Here is a 12,086-nt window from a genome sequence, read left to right as displayed (position 1 = left end):
ACACTAAAGCTGCCTTAAGGAAAATACAATTGACTGAACTAAAGTTACTTTTAAAAACTAGTTCACTACAGCCAATCCACTTTGTGAAAAATTTTCGTAAATCTGAAATGTGACTACAAATTGCAAGAACAGATCACTTTTGGGTCATATGTTAACAGAATGTGTCATTTAACCTATTAAACACAAAAACAATGTTTCAAGTGAGAATTAGGCAGGTCCAGTCAGTAGCTAAACTGCTACATGTCAAAAAGTAATTAACTACCACCAAGCTACTGCAGAATGTAGTTATTTTACTAGTTGAACTGTAGAATGTAGTTATTTTACTAGTTGAACTGTAGAATGGAGTTATTTTACTAGTTAAACTGCAGAATGGAGTTATTTTACTAGTTAAACTGCAGAATGGAGTTATTTTACTAGTTAAACTGGAGAATGGAGTTATTTTACTAGTTGAACTGTAGAATGGAGTTATTTTACTAGTTGAACTGCAGAATGGAGTTATTTTACTAGTTAAACTGCAGAATGGAGTTATTTTACTAGTTGAACTGCAGAATGGAGTTATTTTACTAGTTGAACTGCAGAATGGAGTTATTTTACTAGTTAAACTGCAGAATGGAGTTATTTTACTAGTTAAACTGCAGAATGGAGTTATTTTACTAGTTAAACTGCAGAATGGAGTTATTTTACTAGTTGAACTGCAGAATGGAGTTATTTTACTAGTTAAACTGCAGAATGGAGTTATTTTACTAGTTGAACTGCAGAATGGAGTTATTTCACTAGTTGAACTGCCGAATGGAGTTATTTTACTAGTTAAACTGTAGAATGGAGTTATTTCACTAGTTGAACTGCCGAATGGAGTTATTTTACTAGTTAAACTGCAGAATGGAGTTATTTCACTAGTTGAACTGCAGAATGGAGTTATTTTACTAGTTAAACTGTAGAATGGAGTTATTTTACTAGTTAAACTGCAGAATGGAGTTATTTTACTAGTTGAACTGCAGAATGGAGTTATTTTACTAGTTAAACTGCAGAATGGAGTTATTTTACTAGTTAAACTGCAGAATGGAGTTATTTTACTAGTTGAACTGCAGAATGGAGTTATTTTACTAGTTGAACTGTAGAATGGAGTTATTTTACTAGTTGAACTGCAGAATGGAGTTATTTCACTAGTTGAACTGCAGAATGGAGTTATTTTACTAGTTAAACTGCAGAATGGAGTTATTTCACTAGTTGAACTGCAGAATGGAGTTATTTTACTAGTTGAACTGTAGAATTGAGTTATTTTACTAGTTGAACTGCAGAATGGAGTTATTTTACTAGTTAAACTGCAGAATGGAGTTATTTTACTAGTTAAACTGCAGAATGGAGTTATTTTACTAGTTAAACTGCAGAATGGAGTTATTTTACTAGTTAAACTGCAGAATGGAGTTATTTTACTAGTTAAACTGCAGAATGGAGTTATTTTACTAGTTGAACTGCAGAATGGAGTTATTTTACTAGTTAAACTGCAGAATGGAGTTATTTTACTAGTTAAACTGCAGAATGGAGTTATTTTACTAGTTGAACTGCAGAATGGAGTTATTTTACTAGTTGAACTGTAGAATGGAGTTATTTTACTAGTTGAACTGCAGAATGGAGTTATTTCACTAGTTGAACTGTAGAATGGAGTTATTTTACTAGTTAAACTGCAGAATGGAGTTATTTTACTAGTTAAACTGCAGAATGGAGTTATTTTACTAGTTGAACTGCAGAATGGAGTTATTTTACTAGTTGAACTGCAGAATGGAGTTATTTTACTAGTTAAACTGCAGAATGGAGTTATTTTACTAGTTGAACTGCAGAATGGAGTTATTTTACTAGTTAAACTGCAGAATGGAGTTATTTTACTAGTTAAACTGCAGAATGGAGTTATTTTACTAGTTGAACTGCAGAATGGAGTTATTTTACTAGTTGAACTGCAGAATGGAGTTATTTTACTAGTTAAACTGCAGAATGGAGTTATTTTACTAGTTAAACTGCAGAATGGAGTTATTTTACTAGTTGAACTGCAGAATGGAGTTATTTTACTAGTTAAACTGCAGAATGGAGTTATTTTACTAGTTGAACTGCAGAATGGAGTTATTTCACTAGTTGAACTGCCGAATGGAGTTATTTTACTAGTTAAACTGTAGAATGGAGTTATTTCACTAGTTGAACTGCCGAATGGAGTTATTTTACTAGTTAAACTGCAGAATGGAGTTATTTCACTAGTTGAACTGCAGAATGGAGTTATTTTACTAGTTAAACTGTAGAATGGAGTTATTTTACTAGTTAAACTGCAGAATGGAGTTATTTTACTAGTTGAACTGCAGAATGGAGTTATTTTACTAGTTAAACTGCAGAATGGAGTTATTTTACTAGTTAAACTGCAGAATGGAGTTATTTTACTAGTTGAACTGCAGAATGGAGTTATTTTACTAGTTGAACTGTAGAATGGAGTTATTTTACTAGTTGAACTGCAGAATGGAGTTATTTCACTAGTTGAACTGCAGAATGGAGTTATTTTACTAGTTAAACTGCAGAATGGAGTTATTTCACTAGTTGAACTGCAGAATGGAGTTATTTTACTAGTTGAACTGTAGAATTGAGTTATTTTACTAGTTGAACTGCAGAATGGAGTTATTTTACTAGTTAAACTGCAGAATGGAGTTATTTTACTAGTTAAACTGCAGAATGGAGTTATTTTACTAGTTAAACTGCAGAATGGAGTTATTTTACTAGTTTAAACTGCAGAATGGAGTTATTTTACTAGTTAAACTGCAGAATGGAGTTATTTTACTAGTTGAACTGCAGAATGGAGTTATTTTACTAGTTAAACTGCAGAATGGAGTTATTTTACTAGTTAAACTGCAGAATGGAGTTATTTTACTAGTTGAACTGCAGAATGGAGTTATTTTACTAGTTGAACTGTAGAATGGAGTTATTTTACTAGTTGAACTGCAGAATGGAGTTATTTCACTAGTTGAACTGTAGAATGGAGTTATTTTACTAGTTAAACTGCAGAATGGAGTTATTTTACTAGTTAAACTGCAGAATGGAGTTATTTTACTAGTTGAACTGCAGAATGGAGTTATTTTACTAGTTGAACTGCAGAATGGAGTTATTTTACTAGTTAAACTGCAGAATGGAGTTATTTTACTAGTTGAACTGCAGAATGGAGTTATTTTACTAGTTAAACTGCAGAATGGAGTTATTTTACTAGTTAAACTGCAGAATGGAGTTATTTTACTAGTTAAACTGCAGAATGGAGTTATTTTACTAGTTGAACTGCAGAATGGAGTTATTTTACTAGTTAAACTGCAGAATGGAGTTATTTTACTAGTTGAACTGCAGAATGGAGTTATTTTACTAGTTGAACTGCAGAATGGAGTTATTTTACTAGTTGAACTGCAGAATGGAGTTATTTCACTAGTTGAACTGTAGAATGGAGTTATTTTACTAGTTGAACTGCAGAAGGAAGTTATTTTACTAGTTGAACTGCAGAATGGAGTTATTTCACTAGTTGAACTGTAGAATGGAGTTATTTTACTAGTGGAACTGCAGAAGGAAGTTATTTTACTAGTTGAACTGCAGAATGGAGTTATTTTACTAGTTGAACTGCAGAATGGAGTTATTTTACTAGTTGAACTGCCGAATGGAGTTATTTTACTAGTTGAACTGCAGAATGGAGTTATTTTACTAGTTGAACTGCAGAATGGAGTTATTTTACTAGTTGAACTACAGAATGGAGTTATTTAAACTGCAGAATGGAGTTATTTTACTAGTTAAACTGCAGAATGGAGTTATTTTACTAGTTAAACTGCAGAATGGAGTTATTTTACTAGTTAAACTGCAGAATGGAGTTATTTTACTAGTTGAACTGCAGAATGGAGTTATTTTACTAGTTGAACTGCAGAATGGAGTTATTTTACTAGTTGAACTGCAGAATGGAGTTATTTTACTAGTTGAACTGCAGAATGGAGTTATTTTACTAGTTAGAACTGCAGAATGGAGTATTTACTAGTTGAACTGTAAGAATGGAGTTATTTTACTAGTTAAACTGCAGAATGGAGTTATTTTACTAGTTAAACTGCAGAATGGAGTTATTTTACTAGTTGAACTGGCAGAATGGAGTTATTTTACTAGTTAAACTGCAGAATGGAGTTATTTTACTAGTTAAACTGCTAGAATGGAGTTATTTTACTAGTTGAACTGCAGAATGGAGTTATTTTACTATTGAAACTGCAGAATTGGAGTTATTTTACTAGTTAAACTGCAGAATGGAGTTATTTTAACTAGTTTAAACTGCAGAATGGAGTTATTTTACTAGTTAAACTGCAGAATGGAGTTATTTTACTAGTTGAACTGCAGAATGAGTTATTTTACTAGTTGAACTGTAGAATTGAGTTATTTTACTAGTTGAACTGCAGAATGGAGTTATTTTACTCGGTAAACTGCAGAATGGAGTTATTTTTACTAGTTAACTGCAGAATGGAGTTATTTTACTAGTAAATGCAGAATGAGAGGTTATTTACTAGTTAAACTGCAGAATGGAGTTATTTTACTAGTTAAACTGCAGAATGGAGTTATTTACTAGTTGAAACTGCAGAATGGAGTTATTTTACTAGTTAAACTGCAGAATGGAGTTATTTTACTAGTTTAAACTGCAGAATGGAGTTATTTTACTAGTTGAACTGCCAGAATGGAGTTATTTACTAGTTGAACTGCTAGAATGGAGTATTTACAGTTGAACTGCTAGAATGAGTTATTTACTAGTTTGAACTGCAGAATGGAGTTATTTTACTAGTTGAACTGCAGAATGGAGTTATTTACTAGTTAAACTGCAGAATGGAGTTATTTTACTAGTTGAACTGCAGAATGGAGTTATTTTACTAGTCTGAACTGTCCGAATGGAGTTATTTTACTAGTTAAACTGCAGAATGGAGTTATTTTACTAGTTGAACTGCAGAATGGAGTTATTTTACTAGTTGAACTGCAGAATGGAGTTATTTTACTAGTTAAACTGCAGAATGGAGTTATTTTACTAGTTAAACTGCAGAATGGAGTTATTTTACTAGTTGAACTGCAGAATGGAGTTATTTTACTAGTTAAACTGCAGAATGGAGTTATTTTACTAGTTGAACTGCAGAATGGAGTTATTTTACTAGTTGAACTGCAGAATGGAGTTATTTTACTAGTTGAACTGCAGAATGGAGTTATTTCACTAGTTGAACTGCAGAATGGAGTTATTTTACTAGTTGAACTGCAGAATGGAGTTATTTTACTAGTTGAACTGCAGAATGGAGTTATTTCACTAGTTTAAACTGCAGAATGGAGTTATTTTACTAGTTAAACTGCAGAATGGAGTTATTTTACTAGTTAAACTGCAGAATGGAGTTATTTTACTAGTTAAACTGCAGAATGGAGTTATTTTACTAGTTAAACTGCAGAATGGAGTTATTTTACTAGTTGAACTGCAGAATGGAGTTATTTTACTAGTTGAACTGCAGAATGGAGTTATTTACTAGTTGAACTGCAGAATGGAGTTATTTTACTAGTTGAACTGCAGAATGGAGTTATTTTACTAGTTGAACTGCAGAATGAGTTATTTCACTAGTTGACTGTAGAATGGAGTTATTTTACTAGTTGAACTGCAGAATGGAAGTTATTTTACTAGTTGAACTGCAGAATGGAGTTATTTCACTAGTTGAAACTGCAGAATGGAGTTATTTTACTAGTTGAAACTGCAGAATGGAGTTATTTTACTAGTTAAACTGGCAGAATGGAGTTATTTTACTAGTTAAACTGCAGAATGGAGTTATTTTACTAGTTAAACTGCAGAATGGAGTTATTTTACTAGTTGAACTTGCAGAATGGAGTTATTTTACTAGTTAAACTGCAGAATGGAGGATTTTACTAGTTGAACTGCAGAATGGAGTTATTTTACTAGTTGAAACTGCAGAATGGAGTTATTTTACTAGTTGAACTGCAGAATGGAGTTATTTACTAGTTGAACTGTAGAATGGAGTTATTTTACTAGTTGAACTGCAGAAGGAAGGTTATTTTACTAGTTGAAACTGCAGAATGGAGTTATTTTACTAGTTTAACTGCAGAATGGAGTTATTTTACTAGTTGCACTGCAGAATTGGAGTTATTTTACTAGTTGAACTGCAGAATTTAGTTATTTTACTAGTTGAACTGCAGAATGGAGTTATTTTACTAGTTGAAACTGCAGAATGGAGTTATTTTACTAGTTAAACTGCAGAATGGAGTTATTTTACTAGTTGAACTGCAGAATGGAGTTATTTTACTAGTTAACTGCAGAATGGAGTTATTTTACTAGTTGAACTGCAGAATGGAGTTATTTTACTAGTTGAACTGCTAGAATGGAGTTATTTACTAGTTGAACTGCAGAATGGAGTTATTTTACTAGTTGAACTGCCAGAATGAGTTATTTCACTAGTTGAACTGTAAGAATGGAGTTATTTTACTAGTTGAACTGCAGAATGGAGTTTATTTTACTAGTTAAACTGCAGAATGGAGTTATTTTACTAGTTGAACTGCAGAATGGAGTTATTTTACTAGTTGAACTGCAGAATGGAGTTATTTTACTAGTTGAACTGCAGAATGGAGTTATTTTACTAGTTGAACTGCAGAATGGAGTTATTTTACTAGTTGAACTGCAGAATGGAGTTATTTTACTAGTTAAACTGCAGAATGGAGTTATTTTACTAGTTGAACTGCAGAATGGAGTTATTTTACTAGTTAAACTGCAGAATGGAGTTATTTTACTAGTAAACTGCAGAATGGAGTTATTTTACTAGTTGAACTGCAGAATGGAGTTATTTTACTAGTTGAACTGCAGAATGGAGTTATTTACTAGTTGAACTGCAGAATGGAGTTATTTTACTAGTTGAACTGCAGAATGGAGTTATTTTACTAGTTGAACTGCAGAATGGAGTTATTTACTAGTTGAACTGCAGAATGGAGTTATTTACTAGTTGAACTGCAGAAGGAGTTATTTTACTAGTTGAACTGCAGAATGGAGTTATTTACTAGTTAAACTGCAGAATGGAGTTATTTTACTAGTTAAACTGCAGAATGGAGTTATTACTAGTTAAACTGCAGAATGGAGTTATTTTTACAGTTAAACTGCAGAATGGAGTTATTTTACTAGTTGAACTGCAGAATGGAGTTATTTTCTAGTTAACTGTAGAATGGAGTTATTTACTAGTTGAACTGCAGAATGGAGTTATTTCACTAGTTGAACTGTAAAGGGATTATTTTACTAACTGCAGATGGAGTTATTTACTAGTTAAACTGCAGAATGAATTTATTTTACTAGTTGAACTAGCAAGGAGTTATTTACTAGTTGAACTGCAATGGAGTTATTTTATACTAGTTAAACTGCAGAATGGAGTTATTTACTAGTTGAACTGCAGAATGGAGTTATTTTTACTAGTTAACTGCAGAATGGAGTTATTTACTAGTTAACTGCAGATGGAGTTATTTTACTAGTTGAACTGGCAGATGGAGTTATTTTTACTAGTTAACTGCAGAATGGAGTTATTTTACTAGTTGAACTGCAGAATGGAGTTATTTTACTAGTTGAACTGCAGAATGGAGTTATTTTACTAGTTGAACTGCAGAATGGAGTTTTATTTCACTAGTTGAACTGTAGAATGGAGTTATTTTACTAGTTGAACTGCAGAATGAGTTATTTTACTAGTTAACTGCAGAATGGAGTTATTTCACTAGTTAAACTGCAGAATGAGTTATTTTACTAGTTGAACTGCAGAATGGAGTTATTTTACTAGTTAACTGCAGAATGGAGATTATTTTACTAGTTAAACTGCAGAATGGTTATTTTTACTAGTTAAACTGCAGAATGGAGTTATTTACTAGTTGAACTGCAGAATGGAGTTATTTTACTAGTTTAAACTGCAGAATGGAGTTTATTTACTAGTTGAACTGCATGGAGTTATTTACTAGTTGAACTGCAGAATGGAGTTATTTTACTAGTTGAACTGCAGAATGGAGTTATTTACTAGTTGAACTGCTAGAATGGAGTTATTTTACTAGTTGAACTGCAGAATGGAGTTATTTTACTAGTTAATGCAGAATGGAGTTATTTTACTAGTTAACTGCAGAATGGATTTATTTTACTAGTTGAACTGCAGAATGGAGTTATTTTTACTAGTTAAACTGCAGAATGGAGTTATTTTACTAGTTAAACTGCAGAATGGAGTTATTTTACTAGTTACTGCAGAATGGAGTTATTTTACTAGTTGAACCTGCAGAATGGAGTTATTTTACTAGTTAAACTGCAGAATGGAGTTATTTTACTAGTGATTATTACTGTTGAACTGAATGGAGTTATTTTACTAGTTAACTGCAGAATGGAGTTATTTTACTAGTTGAACTGCAGAATGGAGTTATTTACTAGTTGAACTGAGAATGGAGTTATTTTACTAGTTGACTGCAGAATGAGTTATTTTACTAGTGGAACTGCAGATGGAGTTATTTTACTAGTTAACTGCAGAATGGAGTTATTTTACTAGTTTAAACTGCAGAATGGAGTTATTTTACTAGTTGAACTGCAGAATGGAGTTATTTTACTAGTTAAACTGCAGAAATGGAGTTATTTTACTAGTTAAACTGCAGAATGGAGTTATTTACTAGTTGAAACTACAGATAGAGTTATTTTACTAGTTAAACTGCAGAATGGAGTTATTTTTACTAGTTAAACGCAGAATGGAGTTATTTTACTAGTTAACTGCAGAATGGAGTTATTTTACTAGTTGAACTGTAAGAATGGAGTTATTTTACTAGTTGAACTGCAGAATGGAGTTATTTACTAGTTGAACTGAGAATGGAGTTATTTACTAGTTAACTGCAGAATGGAGTTATTTTAACTAGTTTAAACTGCAGAATGGAGTTATTTTACTAGTTGAACTGCAGAATGAGTTATTTACTAGTTGAACTGCAGAATGGAGTTATTTTACTAGTTAACTGCAGAATGAAGTTATTTTACTAGTTGAAACTGCAGAATGGAGTTATTTTACTAGTTAAACTGCAGAATGGAGTTATTTTACTAGTTAAACTGCAGAATGTGGAGTTTATTTACTAGTTTAACTGCAGAATGGAGTTATTTTCTAGTTAAACTGCAGAATGGAGTTTATTTTACTAGTTGAACTGCAGAATGGAGTTATTTTACTAGTTACTGCAGAATGGAGTTATTTTACTAGTTGAACTGCAGATGGAGTTATTTACTAGTTGAACTGTAGAATGAGTTATTTTACTAGTTGAACTGCAGAATGGAGTTATTTTACTAGTTGAACTGCAGTGGAGTTATTTCACTAGTTAAAACTGCAGAATGGAGTTATTTTACTAGTTGAACTGCAGAATGGAGTTATTTTACTAGTTAAACTGCAGAATGGGTTATTTTACTAGTTAAACTGCAGAATGGAGTTATTTTACTAGTTGAACTGCAGAGGGAGTTATTTTACTAGTTAACTGCAGAATGGAGTTATTTTACTAGTTGAACTGCAGAATGGAGTTATTTTACTAGTTGAACTGCAGAATGGAGTTATTTTACTAGTTGAACGGAATGGAGTTATTTCTAGTTGAACTGCAGAATGGAGTTATTTTACTAGTTGAACTGCAGAATGGAGTTATTTCTAGTTGAACTGCAGAATGGAGTTTATTTCCTAGTTGAACTGTAGAATGGAGTTATTTTACTAGTGAACTGCAGAAGGAGTTATTTTACTAGTTGAACTCAGAATGGAGTTTTTACTATTGACTGCAGAATGGAGTTATTTTACTAGTTGAACTGCGAATGGAGTTATTTACTAGTTGAACTGCAGAATGGAGTTATTTTACTAGTTGAACTGGCAGAATGGAGTTATTTTACTAGTTGAACTGCAGAATGGAGTTATTTTACATAGTTACTACAGATGGAGTTATTTCTAGTTAACTGCAAATGGAGTTATTTTACTAGTTAAACTGCAGAATGGAGTTATTTTACTAGTTAATGCAGAATGGTTATTTACTGTTAACTGCAGATGGAGTTATTTTACTAGTTGAACTGCAGAATGGAGTTATGTTTACTAGTTGAACTGCAGAATGGAGTTATTTCTAGTGAACTGCAGAATGGAGTTTTTTACTAGTTAACTGCAGAATGGAGTTATTTTACTAGTTGAACTCAGAATGAGTTTTTTACTAGTTGAACTGACAGAATGGAGTTATTTTATAGTTAAACTGCAGAATGGAGTTATTTTACTAGTTAACTGCTAGAATGGAGTTATTTTACTAGTTAAACTGCAGAATGGAGTTATTTTACTAGTTAACTGCAGAATGGAGTTATTTTACTAGTTGACTGAGAATGGAGTTATTACTAGTTAACTGCGAATGGAGTTATTTTACTAGTTAAACTGCAGAATGGAGTTATTTTACTAGTTAAACTGCAGAATGGAGTTATTTTACTAGTTGAACTGCAGAATGGAGTTATTTTACTAGTTTAAACTGCAGAATGGAGTTATTTTACTAGTTGAACTGCAGAATGAGTTATTTACTAGTTAAACTGCAGAATGGAGTTATTTTACTAGTTAAACTGCAGAATGGAGTTATTTTACTAGTTGAACTGCAGAATGGAGTTATTTTACTAGTTAACTGCAGAATGGAGTTATTTTACTAGTTGAACTGCAGAATGGAGTTATTTTACTAGTTGATAACCTGCAGAATGGAGTTTTTCTAGTTGACTGCGAAGGAGTTATTTTACTAGTTGAACTGCAGAATGGAGTTATTTTACTAGTTAAACTGCAGAATGGAGTTATTTTACTAGTTGAACTGCAGAATGGAGTATTTTACTAGTTAACTGCAGATAGTTATTTTACTAGTTAACTGCAGAATGGAGTTATTTTACTAGTTAACTGCAGAATGGAGTTTTTTTACTAGTTGAACTGCAGAATGGAGTTATTTTACTAGTTAACTGCAGAATGGAGTTATTTTACTAGGTAAACTGCAGAATGGAGTTATTTTACTAGTTAAACTGCAGAATGGAGTTATTTTACTAGTTGAACTGCAATGGAGGTATTTTACTAGTTAACTGAGAATGGAGTTATTTTCTAGTTGAACTGCAGAATGAGTTATTTACTAGTTGAACTGAGAATGGAGTTATTTACTAGTTAAACTGCAGAAGTGGAGTTATTTTACTAGTTGAACTGCAGATGGAGTTATTTTTACTAGTTAAACTGCAGAATGGAGTATATTTTCTATTGAACTGCCGAATGGAGTTATTTTACTAGTTAAACTGCAGAATGGAGTTTATTTTTTACTAGTTGAACTGCAGAATGGAGTTATTTTACTAGTTAAACTGCAGAATGGAGTTATTTTACTAGTTGAAACTGCAGAATGGAGTTTTTTACTAGTTGAACTGCAGAATGGAGTTATTTTACTAGTTAAACGCAGAATGGAGTTTATTTTTACTAGTTTGAACTGCAGAATGGAGTTATTTTACTAGTTGAACTGCAGAATGGAGTTATTTTACTAGTTGAACTGCAGAATGGAGTTTTATTTACTAGTTGAACTGTAGAATGGAGTTATTTTACTAGTTGAACTGCGAAGGAGTTATTTTACTAGTTGAACTGCAGAATGGAGTTATTTCACTAGTTAACTGTAGAATGGAGTTATTTTACTAGTTGACTGCAGAATGGAGTTATTTTCTAGTTGAACTGCAGAATGGAGTTATTTTACTAGTTGAACTGCAGAATGAGTTATTTTACTAGTTGAACTGCGAATGAGTTATTTTACTAGTTGCTGCAGAATGGAGTTATTTTTACTAGTTGAACTGCAGAATGGAGTTATTTACTAGTTGAACTGCAGAATGGAGTTATTTTACTAGTTAACTACAGAATGGAGTTATTTTACTAGTTAACTGCAGAATGGAGTTATTTTACTAGTTAAACTGAGAATGGAGTTATTTTACTAGTTAAATCTGCAAATGGATTATTTACTAGTTAAACTGCAGAAATGGAGTTATTTTTACTAGTTGAACTGCAGAATGGAGTTAT

The sequence above is a fragment of the Salvelinus namaycush genome, chromosome 17 (assembly GCF_016432855.1).
Source record: "Salvelinus namaycush isolate Seneca chromosome 17, SaNama_1.0, whole genome shotgun sequence".
Classification (NCBI taxonomy): Eukaryota; Metazoa; Chordata; class Actinopteri; order Salmoniformes; family Salmonidae; genus Salvelinus; species Salvelinus namaycush.
Note: the sequence above shows the minus strand (reverse complement) of the source record.